Raw genomic sequence first — 7,040 nt, forward strand, 5'->3', positions numbered from 1 at the left:
CTAGTGTCTCTATATTTTGTGTCACACACAATCCACCTCCTCCCCTTACCTCCCCTCTTTTTCTGAGATATATCAGATGGCTCTGCCTCTGAAGTGCTGGCACTAAAGATGTATACCACCACCACACTGAGCCTAAGATCTATTTACATATATATATTTATAAATATGTATGGCGCCCCAAATGCTAAAGTGCACAGGCAAATTTAGAGGTGAGATCTGTGGTGTCATTGTTACAGTACACTGGTAGACACTTCCTAATGGGGGAGGCTCAATTGAAACGCACTGTGCAGTGTGCCCCACCACCAACAGCAAAGAAGAAAGACAGCCAAGGTTGGCAGCTCATGAGTGCCTGCTGTCCTGAATTAGTACATTCATCGATTCTGCTGCCAATAAAGATGGCATCGAGCCTTCATTCTGACAAGGGAAGTTATCACTGTGATATTCCGTGTGGCTTTGCTCTCCGTGAGTCCTCCTCAGTCCTATAACGGGATACATTGTTACCACAAGTCTTTTCTGATTCTAGAAAACACCGTAAGCCCATGTTTGGATTTCCAAGTTCAGCATTGTGTACGTTCCTGCACACGTGTGTGGGCATGCACAGGCCGATGAGTGCTGAGGAGGTCACATGACGATTCTCAGGGCTGGTTCTCTCCTACCGCCTTGTCAGCTCAGGCATTCAGGCCTGTTTGCAAGCACATCTATCCACTGAGCAACCTTATCATCAGGTTTACCTTTTAATATTAGGTGGGACATACTGAAATAGTAATAGTAATAATAATAATAACAGTTCTGTACTGGTAGAGAAAGGAATGGTTTAAGTGCTTAACTTTTTAGTTTTTGGAGACAGTTTCTCTCTGTGGCCTTGGCTGTCCTGGAACTTGATTTGCAGACCAGGCTGCCCTTGAACTCAGAGATCTACCTGCCTCTGCTCCCCTCCCAAGTGTTGGAATTGAAGGTGTGCGCATAACTTTCTGTGGAGCAATTTCATATGTGCCTGTTCATTAAGTGGAGAAAGTTTCCCTTTGGCAGCATTTTTATCATGAAAGAGTCCACTGAGGAAATCCCCCCCACCAAGTCTTCTAAATGAATTTTAAAAAGCAGTAAAGAAGTTGACATTGAGAGAAGTATTATTTCTAAAGTGCTATCCCTAAGATTTCCTCACCTAAATTCCCAGAGCATGGGAATATATCACCCCTGCATATATTTTATGATATGATGGGTCTTAGTACAGGGAATTATCTATTCAGGCCCGATCTGAGCATGTAAGTCTTCTTTAAATTATTTACATTTATTTATAGCGTGTGAGCGCATTTGTGTGTTTGCACATGCATGTGCCATGTGCACACACTCCATGTGCATAAGTGTATGTACCTTTCTGGGCATGTGCACATGCCATGCCACATACGTGGACTTCCAGTAACTGGCAAGGACTGGTTTTCTTCTGCCATGGGTTCTGGGGGTCAAACTCAGGCTGCCAGGCTTGACCTCGACCACCTTCACTAGCTGAGCTCATCTTGATGGCCCCGAATAAGCACTCTTAAAAAGTTATTAGTTGTAGTGGGTGTGGTGGCTCAGACCTTTAACTCACTACCTCGAGGAGAGGCAGGTGCATCTCTGTGAGTCTGAAGCCACTCCGGTGGCTTCTACTGCACAGTAGGCCTGTCAGAGGTACACAGTGAGACCCTGTTTCAACAGTTACTATTGGATTTTTAGATTGTATCAAAATGCATATAAAATTCATCGTTACCCACTTTAAGTGTACCCCATAGCGGTTTAACCATGCTCACACTACGCAGCCCACCTTCCAGGACAATTCTGATTCTGCAAAACTGAAGTCGAGAACCACTGAGCAACAGCCTACCCTTCCCCAAGCTCTCCTGCTGTATTCTGTTACTGTTGCTCACGCAGTACAATGTACTCCTATCGTCATTAAGGTGATTGTCACAAAATTATCTCTTGCCGGGCAAATAAAGGATCCTGGTTTATGATTTTACTTGGTCTGTGCTTTTCAGTTCTCTCACACTCCGAAATCTATCGACACTAGGAAAAGCAGCTGAGTGAATTATCAGTTAGACCCACTGAAGATATGCTTTCATTGCTTAAAGACACTTGTCCTGCTCACTTTTGTTTGCAGTGGGAGGTTGTGCCATGTTGGCAGTTAGAGAACAGTTTGTGGGAATCAGTTCCCGTGTTCCACATGGGTTTGTGGGGTCCAGTCGGGTCGTAGGGCTCAGCAACAAGCATCTTTGCCCACGCGCCTTCTTGACATCCTAGTATGTTTTCATTCTTAAGAAAGCCCTTCAACGGGCATAGTGGCACATACCTTTAATCCTATCTCTCAGGAGGTAGAGCCAGGTGGATCTCTGAGTTCCAGGACAGTCAGGGCTACACAAAGAAATCCTGAAAAAAAAAAAAAAAAAAAGCAAAACCAAACAAACAAAACGCCCCTATCCATTCTTTTCAACTTCTAAATAATCCAAGAAGCAAGGCTCACTCTTGTTCTTAAGCTCTCCTTAGCAGCAGAGTATGCAAATGAGGAGGGTGGTGCAATTGAAATTCCTCCTGTTTTAAAGGAACTTGGTAAACATTCAGGCAACAAGCAGAAATGAGCCCTTTGAGTAACATTAAGGCTAGTTTTATTGTATTAAACACCTTTTTTTAACATTTATTTTGTGTGTCCATCCACTATGTTGAATCTAAAGATGGAAGTTGCCATGGCTTGGTGGCAAGCTCCTTTAGCTGCTGAGTCATCTGGCCAGTCCTAGGCTGTTTTAAAACATTTTATTTCATGTGTATGGATTTTTTTTTTTTTTTTTTTTTTTTTTTCTGCTGATAGGACCCTGGAATTGGAAGGCAGCTGGTCCTCTGGACCACTGAGCCGTCCATCTCTCTAGCACCTCCACCCCACAGCTACTCTTAAAGAGACTTTTCTGATGAACAGGAAGGGGATTTTAAATAGATTATTATGCTTTTTGTGATTACATGTTTGCACAGCAAGTCTCCCCTATTGGTTTTTTTTTTTTTTTTTTTTTTTTGGAGACCGAGTCTCATATAGCCTAGGACTGCCTCACACTCACTGTGGATCCAAGAGAGACCTAGAACTCTGAGCCCTCCTGGCTGATTTCCCAAGTGTTGTGATTATAGACATATGACACCGTGGCACATTTTATGAAGTGCCGGGAGTCAAATTCATGCATCTTAGATGCACACTCTACCCTGTGAGCCACAACCCTAGAACTTGGAAAAGTTCTTTCAAAATGCGTGTGTGTGCCTGTGTGAGTTTGCACGACCATGTATGTGTATTAGGGACCTATGGAGGCCAGAGGGTATTGCGGCCTCTGGAGCTGGAGTTACTTACGGTTGTGAGCCACCATATGGATGGTGGGAACTGAACCTGGGTCCTCTGTAAGAGCAGTAAGTAGTTTTTTTTTTTTTTGTTTGTTTGTTTGTTTTTTGTTTGTTTGTTTAAACATACACTAAACACTTTGCTCCTCCATCTTTCCTGGCTCGCCACTTCTTTATTCGTCTTGGTGGCCTGGGGAGCTGCGGTGTCATGCAGTACACCTTTCTTCTGCTCAAATAGCTCTACTCGAGAATGTTCATTGCAAGGAGTCATTCATCTGCTTCATGGCTTCTGATATACCATCAATCCCGGACCCTCACAGAATCTGCTTCACGGCTTCTGGTATACCATCAATCCCGGACCCTCACGGAATCTTCCCTCAGATATCCTGCTGTTGTCCCAGTCGCGCAGACTCTGCTGCTGTGGTTCTGCAGGCCCAGTCCCTTGCTGTGCTTCCGTGGGTCATAGATGGGATGGGGAGTGCCAACTCAAAGCCCTGGATGTGGGCGGGCCTGGGTGGTATCCGAGTTGGTCGGTCTGGGCCACCACTGGGACCAACCCCGTCAAGCGAGGGTCAGGGTCAGCTCTCTCCCATGGCCCTGGGTGGTAACAGGGGCCACTGACATCATCTCAGATCCCTGCTTCAATAAGGCCACAGACCCAGACTTGGTCCTCGGTCACAGCTCGGGCCCTAGATGTCACCAGGCCACTCAGACGGGTATGGCCCCAGTGGCAACATGGGCCTCAGATACCAGCATGGCCTCAGGTGGTCGCCCGGACCCTGGGGTGTCTGTATGGCCTTTGGTGGTAACAAGGGCCATGGGCATCATCAACACAAACCCTCAGCTGCAATTGGGCCACGAACCCAGACAACGGCAGAACAGACCCAGACGTCACATGGCCCCAGGTGTAGCATGAAGTCTCCCATCAGCCCGCTCCTCACCACTGCCTTATCTTCAGCTCCATTTCTCTCCACGGCAGCTTCCTATTTCTCTACCTCACACCTGTTTATCGTAGCGGCGCCCGCCCGCCCGCCTGCCTGCCTGCCTGCCTGCCTGCCTGCCTGCCTGGGGCCTGCCGTAGTAAGGGTCCTTAGTTGCTGCGCCATCTCTCCAGTCCAGTAAAAGCACGTGGCCTTGACCTCCCCGCTTAGCTGAGAATGAATTTGAACTTTGAATCCTCCTGCCTCTACCTGCTGAGGTTTTGGTTATCCCCGGTTTATGTAGGACTGGGATTGAATTCTGGACTTTACTAGACAAGCATTTTACCAACTGAGCTGTGCTCCCAGCGCCCCCTGACTCCCTGGCCCAGCTAAAGCAGAAAATGCTAAGTTTATAAGTTTAATGTCCTGGTTGCCGAAACGTACCTGGAACTCATTAAGTAGCCCAGGCTGGCCCTACTGACTGCAGGGATTATAAAAATCCACCACCACCCCTGGCTTCATAATGTTTTGAACATTTTACTTATTATTTTTATGTGTAATGGATGTTCTGCCTGTATTATGTCTTAGTTTGAGACCAGCCTGGTCTACATAATAAATTGCAGACCACATAATAAATAAATAAATAAATAAATAAATAAATAATACAATTTAAAATAGAAAGTTGATTTATTTTGGGGATCTTCTTACTGTGTAGTCCTGACACTCCTAGAACTTGCTGTTTGGAAGAGGCTGGCTTTAATTTTCACCACTTCCCCTGCATTAGTCTTTTGAGTGACTTAGGTGTGTGGGACAGGCTCTTCCTGGCCTAGACACGATCCTGGCTGGTCTGGAACTCGCCAAAAGTGCTGAAGTCAAGAAGCTTGTCTGTTACAGGAATTCCATCACTGGTCTGCTAGCCAATTGAGAGGAGCGTTTGGACCAAAGGGTGGAGTTTTCACTGGGGATGGACATGACCGAGTAAGAGGTGGGCGGGGCCCCTTTTCCATCCAGAAACAAGAGACTGCTGAGTGGAGGCGGGGTGGGGTGGGGTCTGCAACTGCGGGTGTAGGAAGCAGCCTGAGATTAGGTTCAGGTTCCCCATTTGTCCATTAATATTTGTGTACGGATTCTGCTTGCTAATAAATGATAGAGAAATCTTTTATCACCCGTGTTGTGTCGTAAGTGCATTAAAAAATGATGAGACAATTGTAGCTACTGCCTTGCCAAGAACTATCTGAAATACTTTAAATTTTTGTTAGGTCTGGTTATATAGTTCTCAAAATGCCTTGGTCTTAATAGGAGTAACACTGTAGATTGCTTTTAACTTTCCTTGCATCCCTAGCACGTTTTTGTGCGATTCTTTCTACAATCTGTTCCCCTTCAGGATGTTGCTATGTCAAAGAGGAACAGAGCATCTGCATTGATGCTAAATTCTGCCCAGGGATATTGTCAAGTCTGTATAAATTTTAAGAGGCCATGCAATAAGGCAAATTAAAAAACGTTTATATTTAAAAGTACATGTGTGCATGTGTGAGTAAATGTGCTATGGCACACACACAGGCCAGAGAACAACTCTGTGCTGTCAGCTCTTTACATCCCCACCTTTTCATGGGTCTGGGGACCCAACTCCAGCCGTGGACACCATCTAGCTGCCTTTTTTGAGAAGCTGTTCTTCAAGAATCTGAAGTTGCACTGTGCTTGTAGCAAATTTTTGATTGGCATAGCCGATTCCTTCTGCTAATGCTGAAAAATACGGCTGCTAATGACAAGCTGCTCAGATGAAGATTGTAGCTGACTAACTTTCCTTTCTGTAGACTGCTTTTAATGCCTGGGTTGAAAATATTCAGCGCCCCCCCCCAAAAAAATAAAAATTTGCACTTGGGCGGGGGTGGTGCACACCTTTAATCCCAGCACTTGGAGGCCAAAGGTGGATCTCTGTAAGTTCAAGGCCAGCCTGGTCTACAGAGCAAGTTCCAGGAGAGCCAGAACTACACAGAGAAAACCCTGTCTCAAAAACAAAACAAATTCAGTTCATTTGCATTTGTGATTTCATTTTATTTCTGCAAACAAAGAATACAGATAGTGTGAGTGTTTCATCCAAGGCTGGTGAGGTTATCATAGAAGTGGCATGAGCATAGAAGTCTTTCTGTCTGCCACCAGTTTCCCCAGGCAGGCAGCACTAAAACCAAAGTCTACTCAGATGACACGTAGGAAGTTTGTCTGTCTCTCCAGTGCTGGGAATAAGGTGTGTGCCACCGTGCCTGGCCTCTGACAAGTTTGTTATCAGAACTGATGGGGTTTCTGCTCCTCCCACTTGAAATTTAGCCTTTCTTCTTGGCAAGCTCAGAACTCAAAGGTCGTATTTTTTTTTTTTTTTTTTTTTTTTTTTTTTTTTTGTCTCTTAAGGCTAATTGAGTTTTTCTTATGCTTGTTTTGTATTACAACATAAAATTCAGCAGCCTTAAGGTTACTTTGCATTTACCTACAGTATTTGCTGACTAAGTTTGTTTATTTATTTACTGACTAATTAAAACTTTTTTTTTTTTTTTTTTGAGACAGGGTTTCTCTGTAGCCTTGGAACCTGTCCTGGAATTTGTTCTGTAGACCAGGCTGGCCTGGGACTCACAGAGATGTACCTGCCTCTGCCTCCCAAGTGCTGGGATCAAAGGTGTGTGCCAGTCGGCAACTTTATTCTTGAAATATGCAAATACTAAACTAAAAAAGCACTGCATTTAATACATTTTTATTACATTTTTTATTAAATTTACTTCTGGT

This window comes from Phodopus roborovskii, unplaced genomic scaffold, assembly GCF_943737965.1.
Source record: "Phodopus roborovskii unplaced genomic scaffold, PHOROB, whole genome shotgun sequence".
Classification (NCBI taxonomy): domain Eukaryota; kingdom Metazoa; phylum Chordata; class Mammalia; order Rodentia; family Cricetidae; genus Phodopus; species Phodopus roborovskii.